This window comes from Camelus ferus, chromosome 8 (assembly GCF_009834535.1).
Source record: "Camelus ferus isolate YT-003-E chromosome 8, BCGSAC_Cfer_1.0, whole genome shotgun sequence".
NCBI lineage: Eukaryota > Metazoa > Chordata > Mammalia > Artiodactyla > Camelidae > Camelus > Camelus ferus.
In genome coordinates, this window is record NC_045703.1 from 40,333,570 (window position 1) to 40,346,971 (window position 13,402).

The 13,402-nt window shown below is 38.1% G+C and overlaps 1 long non-coding RNA gene across 1 annotated transcript in view; it reads left to right on the forward strand.

Moving 5' to 3' along the window:
- LOC116665370 overlaps positions 1–13,402 on the forward strand; it is a 47,710-nt gene that overhangs the window by 17,473 nt on the left and 16,835 nt on the right. The window contains exons 3-4 of the long non-coding RNA XR_004321962.1: positions 821–1,013; positions 12,923–13,100. This is a non-coding gene — a long non-coding RNA (uncharacterized LOC116665370). The remainder of the gene's footprint in view (positions 1–820; positions 1,014–12,922; positions 13,101–13,402) is intronic.

Below are 13,402 nucleotides of genomic sequence, written 5' to 3' on the forward strand. Positions count from 1 at the left end.
CAGGCCTGAAGATGCACATTAGGGAATCAGTGACATTTAAAGCTAAAGGAGACATCTTAGCAAATGAATGTGAATGAGAAAAATCTGAGAATAGAGCCTTAGGGACCACCTGAATTTAGAGCAAGAGAAAAAGATCTCATTGAAGAGCCTGAGAAAAAGAGATCAACCAGGGAGTTGGGAGACCAGAGGACAACCTCGTCATGGGGCCTCTGTACTGAAAGGAAAGAAAGAAGACAGCAACAGGAGAGTCCTCTTGCTCTTCTGTTGTCCTCGCCATCACCACTTATATTGCAGAAACTTTCTTGAATGTTAAAGTAAAAAGCTATCCAAACATCCTTTTAGAGGAAACGTTTCATCTGTCTTTTTTTTTAATTTAAATTTTTATTCAGATCATTGTAAAGTCACATGCAGTTTTAAGAAATAATACAGAGACATCCTGTTCCTGTACATACTACCATTTCTCCCTGTGATAACATCTTGCAAAACTAGTACAATATCACAACCAAGTTATTGACTTTGACATTATTCACAAATTTTGTTCAAATTTCTTGGGTTTTGCTTGTACTCAGTGGTGTCTTTCTCTGTATATATTTAGTTCTGTACAATTTTGTGAGTTTATGTAGCTACCACAAGAACCAAGATAAGAATAGCTCTATCGCAAAGATCCCTTACATTATTCTTTTACAACCATCGCTAACCCCTGGTTATCAGTAATCTGTTCATTTCCAAAAGTTTTGTCATTTCAAAAATGTTATATAAGCAGAATCATACAATACGTAACATTTTGTGACTTGATTTTTTTTTTTTTTTTTTTGCTCAGTGTAATTTGCTGGAGATTCATCAAGGTTGTTACATCTATCAAGGATTCATTCTGTTTTATTGATGAATAGTATGGATGTACCACAGCATGTTTAACCATCCACCCATCGAAGGACATCTGACTTGTGTCCTGTTTTTAGCTATTATGAACAAAGCTACTATGAATATTTGCATATAGGTTTTTTTTTACAAAGGTAATTTTTTACTTATATTGCATAAGTGCTCAAGAGTTTAAATTACTGTGTCCTATGATAATTGCATGTTTAGTTTTTTATGAAATGGGTAAACAGTTTTTCAGAGTTAGTGAACCATTTTATATTCTCATCAACAATGTATGAATGGTCCGGATTCTTTGCATCCTCACCAGCATTTATTGTTGTTGCTATTTTCCAATGTTAGCCAGCCTGGTAGATGCATAGTGATATCTTGTTGGGGTTTTAATTTGCATTTCTTTGATGACTAATGGAGGAGAATATCTTTTCATATGCTTTTTTGCTGTTTTACTCCATTTGGGGCTGCTATGACAATACTATAGCAGGTAGTGTAAGCAACAAACATTTATTTCTGCTAGTTCTGAAGGCTGGGAAGTCCAAGATCAAGGCACTAGCAGATTCAGTGTTTAGCCAGGGCCCACCTCTTGTTCATAGACAGCTGTCTTCTCCTTGCTGTGTCCTTACATGGTGGAAGGGGTTAGGGAGCTCTCTGGGGTCTCTTCTTTGAGGGTACTAACCCTGTTCTTGTAGGCTCTACCCTCGTGACCTAATCCCCCCCCGCCGGCCCCACCTCCAAATACAATCACATTTTGGGACTAAGTCTTAACATATGAATTTTGGGGGACGCAGCTCTTCAGTCTATAGCATTTGCTAGCTGTTCATCTTTTTTGGTGAAATGTTTGTTCATCTCCCTTGCTCATTTTCTAATTGGATTTATTTTAATGTTGAGTTTTAAGAATTCTTTTTATATTTTAGATACTCTCCTTTGTCAGATACATGCTGAAAATATCTTCTCCCAACCTATATCTTGTCTTTTCATCCTCTTCACTTGGCCTTACAGAGAACAGGAGTTTTAATTATGATGAGATTCGATTTCTCAATTTTTTTCCTTATGGATCCTGAATTTGGTGTCAATTCTGAAAACTCTTTGCTCAATTCTAGATCCAGAAGATGTTTTCTCCTCTCTTGTTTTCAAAAAGTTTTACAGTTTATGTTTTAAATGTAAATCCATGATCAACATAAAATTAATTTTTGTATGAAAAGTGAGGTTTAGTCAAGAGTCTTTCTTTCTTTTTTCCTGTGGGTCTTCAGTTGTTCTAGCCCCTTTTGTTGAAAAGGCTAGCCTTCCTCCATTTAACTGATTTTGCACCTTTGCAAAAAGCTGATTGTGGGTACTTATGTGCGTCTGTTTCTGGGTTTGCTATTCTGTTCATTGATCTATGTTTATCTCTCCACTGTTTCTTTGCTAAGATTTTTCTGTTTTTTTCATTTGCTTTAAAATGATACTGTAATTAATCCTTGAAGCATAGTTATGTTGATTGCTTTAAAATCTTGTCAAATAACTCTAACATCTGATTTATCTCAGTGTTTCTGTCATTTGATTTTCTTTTCTAATTCAAGTGGTGATTTTCCTTGTCCTTGGTATAATGAGTGATTTTCAGTTGCATCCTAGGTATTTTGTTTATTCTGTGTGGAAACTCTGGGTCTTACTGAGTGAGATCTTTAATTTTTTCAGGCAGTCACTTTCTTTAGGCTTAGCATGCAGGTCCGGGTCTCCTTTGTTGGGCTGTTATTCCAGTGACAGAGCTTTGAGCATTTTATTTTGATTTGCTTGGTTTATCTTGTGGCACTGTGGCCCCCAACTTATCCTGGTGGTGGTGACTGTGGTTAGGAAGAGATTTCCCTAGTCCCAGCTGCCCACTGTCTGCTGGTGAGTGAAGGAAGTCAGATCTGCTAAGGTCAACTTTCTTGACTCTTGGCAAAAGAGGTCAGCATGTAGTCCCAAGATTACAGGAATAGGAGTCACAAGCTGAGTCAGCTCGGAAGACCTTTCCCCCAGAAATACCTCCTTTCTTGTTTTCACTCCTTTTTTTTTTCATTTCTTATTTTTCATTTTATTATATTTTTCTTGTGATTTTTCCACTGGAGCACTTAGGAAAGAACCTCTGCAGCACTTCAGAAAGGGATCCCTCTTCCTGTTCTCACCTTCCAGTCCTCCTCCCACACAGAGCTCAGCCATTGTGGAGGCACTTTGGCCAGTCACCACTGGCCCACACACACACTAAACCAGAGAAGAAGTTTACATGTATTTTAAGATTTGGCAATGCAGAGTTTACATTTCTAGTGCAGAATATAAAAATCAAGCACACACACAAATAATATAATTTCAGATATAGTAAGTGCTATAAAAAAAAAAAGGAAATGATACACACAGTGATTGGGTTTGTGTGTGTGTGTGTGTTTGTAGCTAATTCAGTAGATTTCCAGAAGGGCTTCAGAAATGCTATAACCTGAGGAGAATTTGAACTTGATGAGTTTAAGGGACAGGTAGGAAGGTCAGAGGGGCTGGTGTGTAACTTTCCTCACATCCATGGAACAAAGCAGCACTATTAATCAGGACATGACCCTTTACCAGGGCTCAGGTTAGTTTCTCTGACTTCATCAGACCAACACCAACTAATTTCATACCTGCTGAAATTAACCTTCACAGCACACCTTGTTACCATGATGTTTTCTGAAGGATAACTGAATTTTAAGTGGCTTTTAAGAGGACCATACCACTTAGGCAGAAATGAGAATAAGCTGGGCAATGAGACAAAGGCATATTCTAAAAAAGGCAAAAAACCCCCCAAAACAAAAAAACATTTCTTGGCATCCTAGACAAACAAAATGATTCAAAGAACTGAAGGGATTGGTAATGGAAACGAAAAAAAACAGATTCAAAATTATGATGAGTAGTTATATTGCATCCAGCCAGGATCAACTTTTCATCTAGGAATGTTTTAATTCGAGGTTTAATAGTAATTGAATATATGACAAAGACATGATCAAAAATATGTAATGAAAGTAGTTCTATTATGTACTTCTGTATTCATTCAAAATAAATTTTTTCTGTAAATTCTTTATTGTATTTATAAAACTACAATATAGCTTGGCCTATACAAGGAATAAAAAAGAAAGTATAAGTTCATTTATTCTGCAAACCTTTATTGAACACTAATATATACTGAACATTGTGCTAACTTTATATACTTTATCTAATTTAATGTCCACAAAATGCTTTTTAGGTATACATTACTAGTACACACTTTTTTTCAGATGATGAAACCAATCAACCGTTAAAAAATGGCTGAGTAGGAGTTCGAGTGCATGTGGTCTGAATCTAGAATCCATTCTCTTTATGACCAGGCTATATTTTCTCATTATGTAGTATTAGTAGTTTCTGATCTCAAGGTATTCAAATTAACGGAGAAGACGGACAAATGAAAAATGACAGTACATTACAAAAAAATACATTCTATAGGGTGATATAGAGGCATTTGGAAGGAGTGAGGTAACTAATAGACTTGTTGAAAAGCTTCCTGAAAAAGTAGACTAGGAATTGCTATCTGAGCAAAAAATGGAAATTCACCATAGGATCAGGTGGAAAAAGCATTGTAGGCAAGAAGAGTAAAATGTCTATTACAAAAGTATGAATCTGAGAAAGAAAGTATTAGGGGAATGGAAATTTCTTAGGGGAAAAGTAAGAGAGGTAAAGATGACCACATTAGAGAAAGTTTTATGTGTCCTGTTATGGAATTTTTAAACACTAGTGGCTGTTTCTAAACATTAAAGGATCTTAAATAGTGGAGCTAATAACAAATATATTTGACAGCAACGTGGAAAATAAATTGAAGGAGAGAAACCATAGGCACATGGAAAATAGTAAGTGATTGCACTAAGATATTGGCGAGTGAGAAGTGAGAGAAGATTCCAGAGCTATTAGGAGGAAAAAGCCTTTTGACTTAGAGAATTAATTAATGGATAACCCAAAACAGAGAGAAGACATAGGATCAAAGAAGAGATTTTAAGAGAGCAAATCTTTCACATACTCACAGGTTAAAATGCAAGAAGTTCTGTAAACACAGTGCCATGGAATTTGGCACAGCTGAGCTCAAATCATGACTGTACAGTTTTCAGATCATAAGATCATATGCAGGATACTTGAATTCTACAGGCCAGGGTTTTTTTTTGTTTTGTTTTGTTTTGTTTTAATTCTCTTCTTAATGCCCTTCAGTTAGTCCCCATGTGCTATCACTTCTATTTCTTAAAAACAGTTTGAATCTATAACTTCTTAGCCTTTCTGTTTATTTTCTCTTGCTGGAACTGCAGAATGCTCTTAACCAGTCTTTTTGGCCTCTAATAGCTTCAAAATAAAGAAAGATAATAATTTTCTTTAAAGAACGCTGGCTGCAGTGTGGACAATTTGTAAAGGGAGATGAGAGTTTTCCAGGGAAACTAGCTGGGGTTATTGAAATATTCTAGAAGTGGCTTGATGATTCAGAAGTGATTAGAGAGGTGTACAATGTGGATGGATTTGGAAGAGAGAGTTCTGGATGATATGGGAAGGGAGAGATGTGTAGAAGGTGACTCCTTGATTTCTCATCTGAGATACTGGATGGAAAAGGACCAAATGGGACAGAAAGTTGAGTTTGGTCTTCGACAAACTTATGGAAAAATGACTTTCAGAGCCTCAAGTGAATGTAGAGAGGTAGCAATTGAGTCTGAATCTCAGTTAGGGCAATACATGTGGTGTCACGAGTATATAGGTGCCTGTGAATTTATAGATGACTATTAGATTGCCAAGCAGTGAGTATAAAATGGGACTATGAACAGACAATGACATGAGAAATGCCAACATTTAACGGTAAGTAGAAGAGGAAGAACCTGCAGTAAAAACTAGCCAGAAAGGTAGAAGAAAAACAGAAAGAGTAGGTGTCATGGCAGCTGCCAGAAAGAGTGTTTCTGGAATAACAGAGTAATCCACAACACTGAAAGATGTTGAGCAGTGAAGTGAAAAGAAATCTGAAAAGCCTACCTATTAAATTGAGCAATACGATTGTTATTTAAAGGCGTTCGTGGGTGGTTTTCCCATGGAGTAAGAAGTGTGAAAGTGGAGAGTGGGCTGAAAAGTAAGTTTGAGATGAGGAAAAGGAGACAGTAAAAATAACTTAGAAAGAGTTGAACCATAAAGAAAAGGAGAGAGAGAGAAACTGTGTTCTCTTCGCACACAGTTGATGTAAGAAAAGAAGGCATTAACTTGTGATGTCCATCAGTGCCCAGCTGAGCCATCGTAGTCTGAGATAAAAGCAAATGTGGCATCCCTAATATACTTATCAAAATATCCTCCCATATTTTGACCCATGTGTTAAAACTTAATAGAAACCTTACAGTAAAGTAGAACGACTACACACCAAGCCCCATGCCTCCCAGGCTGTTCACACACCATTGTGAACCCTCATAAACGCACCTGTGCGGGGACTTGGGCACCTCCGGCTGGTTGGAAGCCTGTTGTTTATGTTGCACAATGATGTAAAGTCCTAAAGCAAGCACCCTATCTTTATTTAAAAGGTTGATATTTTGTTTATTATGATTTAAAAAATAGTACCTTAAAATATCGTCTACGTTAATTACTGAGTTTGTTGACACCCCTTTTAACTTTGCACCTCAACTGACTGCAATACCCACCTCACTTTAACATCCATCCTAGTCTAAAGGAAAGGACATCTGGTCTGACAAATATGATTAATAGTGGGGCTAATAGGATTAGGACCACTCATGACAATTTAAGAAGTATGTTAAGTGCAGATGGTCCTTAGAAAGAACTGTAAATAGTGATGATGTAGCTAAAAGGGATGTGTATATTAAAGGAACATTCATTTATTCATTCGAACAGAAAAAACATTTAAAAGTTTCAAAACTCTACCTTGAATTTTAAAACCTCCATATTTACTTATGACCCAGTTCTTTTTCTAAAGAGTCCTGTGGCCTAATTGAATGTTTTTTCCTCCCACACTTTGTAGGTGAGAAATCAGACCTGAGTTAAGAACCCTCAAGTTATAATATATTCTCAAGTGAGAAAGAGGATTGCCTTTCAATGTAAATTAATTAGCACTTAGACTAAGATTGGGTGGAGGGCTACAATTCAATGTCATTTTATTATTAATGTTGAGTCATGTCAATAAAATTCCATCTTACCTCAGAAATAGGTGCTTGATTGTTTCTTTGGTGCACAAAAACACAGTAATTGTACATATGCATTTTTTTCCTTAAGGCCTTATTTTCCAAGTTATTAAGCCTTAAAATACAAACAGTTTTGCAGAGGTCTTTTGAACAATGCTTTTAGTGGTTTGTTTTCATGTTGCTCATCTGTATCAAGCATTTTGCTAGAATAATGTTTGGTGTTAACAAGTGTATTACAAGTCAAACTTGGACCAGCAGGTTTGCTACTTGGTGATTCTCATCCTGGTCTCCTACTCTACTTAGGTACATAATCTGTGTAGAGAAAGTTATGTACTTAAGGAACAGGTGTCCTTTTCACTAAGTATCCCTTTGGTTTGTAAGTCCAAACTGTTCAAAGTTGTTTGCTTTGGCATATGCCTTCTTTCTTGTTTCTTTTAATTTGTATGCATATTCTAGATTATTGATATACATAATTACACATATCCCTAAAATTAAAATCTTACTTAACATCTCAAATGAGAAACCTTTAAAAATTTACTCCCTTGTCACATCTGACATTGTATTTTCAAGGCAATATGGCTTTGGACAGCCCAGCATATGTCCTTCCATTTGCTGGCGTTGAAGGGAGTCAGTAAATAATGCTCATGTCTTCTCCTCTTGTGTTCAAAACTGGTTGAGGGATCAGAACAGCAGCCAGACAGATGGAGATAAATATTTAACATTTTATTTTTCTGATAAATGCTCATCAGGAAAATATGTCTTTAGCTCTGTACAAAATGGACGGTGCTATCCCAGAATTCAGCAGACTTACCCACCCAGAGGTTGCACTAGACCATCCCAAACCACTCCTGGGGGTAGGGGTGGGGGCTCCTGTCCTATAAAATATACAGCATGGAGAGCAGCCCACTTTCTTGTCTGTGTAATCTGTCAGGAAATTCACACTCCTCTCTGGAAGGGAATGACTAGAGATACAAAGATTAGGAGTAGCTCTCAGAGTGTGGTGAGAAGATCTCTGAGGCCTCGTTTGAAGGTCTGCAAGGTCCTCCTTTTCAATCACATGTCTGTGTCGTTCTGGACATTCTTCATTCCACTTCAGCCAACACAACACATTGTGTCCAAGGGAATGAGAAGCAAATCTGAAGACCCAGCTATCTTCCATTAAGTTCAGTCATTAAAAAGATTTGCAAAAAATGTAAAGTGATGCATCTCATCTCACTAATGTTTTGGTTTGAAAAATGTAGTCATTTTATGAAACTATGTTATATATATTAAAATATAAAAAATTTATTATTGCTATTTTAAATGATTTAGTAACTAAGTATTTTTTAAAGTAGATTCTAAGTTCTTTATACAGACAACATAACCCGTGTAAACAAAAGCTCTTTGGTGTCCTCAGTTGTACTGAAAAGTGTACCAATGCTCTGAGATAAAAAGTTGGAGGAAGATAGTTCTAAGGGAAGGTCCTTTATTTGGAAGCATGAGGAGTGGGAAATAACTCTCCTTTGTTTCCTTTTTCTTAACCTGAAGTGTTAGGGATATTTGCTTGTGAAAGAAAAGTACAAGTATTTGCCAAACTTCTTTTTGAATAGATCTTGGTAGTCTTCAACGTTAGCTCATGGTAGATATTGACTCTGTCCTTGACCAAACCCTCTCCTTGACTAGGTCTCACAAGTGGCCTTCTGAGTCCATCTTGTGTTTGCCAAACCTGCATTGCCCAGGCTTAGCAAGAATTCTGCTAAGTCAGTTTGTCAAGAGTCCCCCTACCCTTAATACCTGATCAAGTACCATATCCCCTAACTTTGTCATCTAAGTCCTTGACCTGCCTTTAGCGAGAATTCTATAAAGCCAGTATAGCAAGAATTTCCCTACCCTTGATGTCTCCTTTTAGTAATTTTCCATCCACTGGTCCCCATCACCCTGTTCCACACCTCTCAATCCCCACTTGGCCTTACTGTATTTGGACTTGAGCCCAATCTCTTTCTCCATTACACTACTCCGTTGCAATAGACTTGAGTATCAAGTCTTCCTGACCATTTTAACAAGTCAGAATAACTTTCTCTTTAATAATATCTGGGGTAGACTAAATTAAAATTTTATTTGTGACTTTTCTTTTCAGTACTGTGTTATTGGCTGATGTTGAGGGACATTATGAAAAAAACAAGCAGCTAACGAAATGAAAGTTTTCCCCTGAAAACTTTTGCTTCTTTAACAATTTTCATACAAAATGTAATTGAGGTTTTTTAAATTACCATATAGTGGCATCTTTGGTAGGGCTCAGGAGAACATGGTACTTATTTTAATCTAGTGCTTTTCCTTACATTTAAGAGGTTGTCAGTTGAATTGAGTATCATCATTCACTCTTCGATGGCTGCTGCAATCTTCTGTTAAATGTACTGCCCAGCATAAGGAAGTTGTACGCTAGCCTAATTCCTAGTTTATTAATTCCACTCTCATTTTCCTCTCTATTCATATTCATTTACTCTCTCACCTGTGCTCTTATTTTTCTTGCTTTAGTTTTTTAAGCCATCTTAAATCTCTTCCAGAAACTAGCAGATTTTCAAAAACTGATTTAAAAATAGCAAGTTGAGTGAATCACGTGGGCTAAGAAAGCAGTGGTTTTGAACTCATTCCATATCTAATCTATATTATGTGTTATTAATTTCTCCATATCCCTGGGTCAAAAAAAAATAAATGAAACCAGGTAAATTTGCAAAGCTAATGTTTTTATACTAATTAAACATGGGGACCTCAGGGGTTTTTTGTTTTTTTTCCCCATAATTACTCAAGGATGCTTCTGTTACAGAGTACTGCCACTTTTTCATTTGGAAATTTTTTGGATCAGTGATATAAATGCAAATATAAATGAAAAGACTTAAAACATCCAAACCTCTAGCTTGACTCATTTGCTAAAATATTCTTCCATATTGGCCTTTTTTCTCCCTCTACACAAAAGGTATTTATTTCTTTATTGAAAAACTCATTACATATGCTTGTGCGATGTCAATTAGCCATGGTGTAACAAGAATTTTATGTTTGAGCTACAATGAATTTCTAAGGAAATCTGTTGTTTGCCAGGCTGAAGCTGCAATTGGAGAAGATCCAAATCATTACCTAAATTTACATTCTATTGTTATGCATGAATCTTTGTACAACTTCCTATAGGGTATTTAGAAATAAACAAAGTTTTTTGATTTTTTCTCTTTGCTTCTGTTGTACTAATACCTTTTTATATAGCTCATATTTGGAGGTAAAATCTAAATTAGGAAAGAAAAAAAGCAGAACTAAGTCTCAGAAGGAACTCTACTTGGAAAGAAAGGAAATTGGCTGGTGGGAAGCAGAGCAGCATCAGAAGGGAAACCAAAATCAAAAGTAACACAGTAAAATCTGTGCTTTGCTTTGAGAGTCTGTTTGCATCATTTGGGATGCAATTAAGTTAGCCAGTTATGTCTACATTTTTTTGCATGTGAAATCCATTCTTTAAAAATACTATTTATTTTACAATGAAAAATTAAGCAATTGAGAAAATACCATTAAAGGTTACTGTCTCACACTGTGTCCCCGAGAAAACGGACTCTGATATTGAGATTTGTATGCAGGTTTATTGGGGAGGGCACTCCGCAAATAAGCTTGTACAGGAGCAAGGGCAGCAGTATTGGACAGAGGCAGAATTTGACTGAGATGTAGGTACAACAGAGGCCTCAGCCTATCCCACAGCGACCTCTGGATCTGGAATATTGTTGCCCTAAAACAAACAGATCACCAGTTATTTCAGCTAAAAAAAAAAAGAAGTTTATTTGGGATCAGCAGAGAATTGTAATCGAGGTCTGCAACCGTGGTAAGACTTATGCAAGTCCCTGCATGCCAAGGGAAGGAGAACTCTTTTATAGAAGGGAGAAAAGGCAGTTGGGAGGGCTGGAGTAAACAGTCTATGGCTTTTCATTGGCTGAGTCCTTCCCAGGAAAGAAGGTGAGTCTCTCTTCTTCTTGGGCTCTGTTATTGTCACAGGGTATGAGAGCACCCCATGTTCTTCCCCGACTATTTAATTAGGTTTTTCTTTATTAATTTTTACCATATACTTTCAGAGTTGTGCCAAATTATCTCATATCGAGGCAAGAGACAAGTAAATGAGCCCCCAGCATGGTCCAGTCATTAGATGAGAGCTGACTGGTGTAAGGAGACCTAACCTCAGGCCAGGCAGCTCCTTTCATCTGAGGGCAACTTAGGGGGAGGGACTCAGCTCTGAGCTTTCAGCAGGCAGTGATCCAGGCAGCTGGGGTGGTGGCCTCCGTTGGGGGCAGGAGGGGACGGGGTGGGGAACCTGAGGGACACACCGCAGCATGCACGAGCTGCTTCTATCCACTTGCTTTGTGTAAGTTCAGTCCATCTAGGAACATTTCCTTCGGGTTTCTGGTTGGTCTTTTTTCCCTGGGAGATTTTTAAGAGGAAGATTAGTAAGATAAAGTATAGCTCCTACTGCTACAGCTGGTTTTAAGGCAATGACTGATACTCCTATTTTCTCTCCTCTGCTGTCCATTATGGATTTCCTCTGCCTAGTACCTCTGCTGGTCTAGCTGCTTACCTGGGGCGGAGGGGGAGCGGTGGGTAGCACTGATCTTCTTGAGGTATCTTTATTCCAGATCACCATACCCTTATCAGGCTCTGGCTGCTGCATTTGCCAAGTATTTCTCACAACTGGGCAGCAAAGTTCTAAGAGATATGCCTTGGATGCTAAGCACTTTCTCCCTGCTTCCTTTACAGAACAGGGAGCCTACCTCCTCTTGAGGGTCAAGGTTAATTCCACCTGTGAGAACGGTGACTCAGTTCCTTCTTTCCTGTTAGTCTCATTTCACAAGGAGCCCAAAGTGACTAAGCTGCTGCTGCAGCTCAGCGTTTAACTGGACATTGCTCTGTTCCCTGATGGAATCAGCACATCTAGACCTGCAGAGCCTAGACATGCAGGCGAGGGAAGCACACATTCACCAAGTGACTCCCTGAGAGTGACAGTAAGCAGGGCTACCTCTACCCTCTCCCCGTGGCTCCCAGACCAGAGACAAGTGTTGTCCCTGCTGGGGGCACAGAACCATATAAGGTCAGTGATTTCTTGTGTACAGTAACCCCCTTATCCATGGGAGATACGTTACAAGACCCCAGGGGGTGCCTGAAGCTGTGCATAGTACATATATAAATCCTATATATACTATGTTTTTTTCTTATACATAGATACCTAGGATAAAGTTTAATTTATAAGTTAGGCACAGTAAGAAATTAAAAATAACAACTAATAACAAAACAGAACAATTATAACAATATACTGTAAAAATTATGTGAATGTGGTCTCTCTCTCAAATATTGTATTGTATAGGTCTAATTCCTTTTCCATCTTAATGAAGCACTTAGTCATTCACTGTGGCTGTAACTTTTGCAGTTTGAGGAACCATGGCAAAACTAGCACACGTTGCTTTTTCCTTCTTCACAATTTCATGGATAGAACACTCGTTCTTACCATAGATCTTAGCAATTTCAGAATAAGACTTTTTTCTTATTAAGTGGAGAATGTTCACATTTCCACTTAAAGCAAACACTTTACTCCTCTTTGGCAGATCTGAATTGTCAGCATCACTATTGTTGTGCGTTAGGGCCCTAATTAAGCGAAATAACAGTTACTTGATCATAAGCACTGCATTACCATGACAGCCAGTCTGACCACTGAGATGACTACTCAGTGACTAAGGGGCAGGATGTGTTGGACAAAGGGATGATTCACTTCCTAAACAGGACAGAGTGGGAGGGTGTGGGTTGGCGTGAGATTTTATCAATCTACTTATAATGGCACACAATTTAAGACTTATGAATTGCTTATTTCGGAAACTTTCCATTTAATATCTTAGGACCATGTTTGACCACAAGTAACTGAAACTGAGGAAAGCAAAACTGTGGATAAGGGGGCACCACTGTCTACTGCGTCCTGGAGAATGATGCCCCATCCTTGCAGGATGTAGTCTCCAAGCTGGCACCTCAGAGGCTTTTCCATCACTCTGTCAGGCAGCTTCCGGGAGATGCTGTGTGGTAAGACGGGTGGACCCTATAGGCATGTGCCCACAACCTCACATGTGTTATTTTAGATGATGTGACTGCATAAAGAGTACTGACCACTCTCTAAGCCTAGAATAGCGGTGCTGGCTGAGGCCCTACCAACAGAAAAGGGTTCAAAGTAACCAACTTAACCCCAACTGTCTAGTAGATCTTCTGAAAGAATGGTATCATCTGGGAGGGCTCAGCATTAGTTTCCTTTTCTGGCAGATTGGACATGTGGCAGCAGCGGAAGCTAGACCGTCTTTAGTAAGAGGGCTCCTGTGCTGTACGGCTCA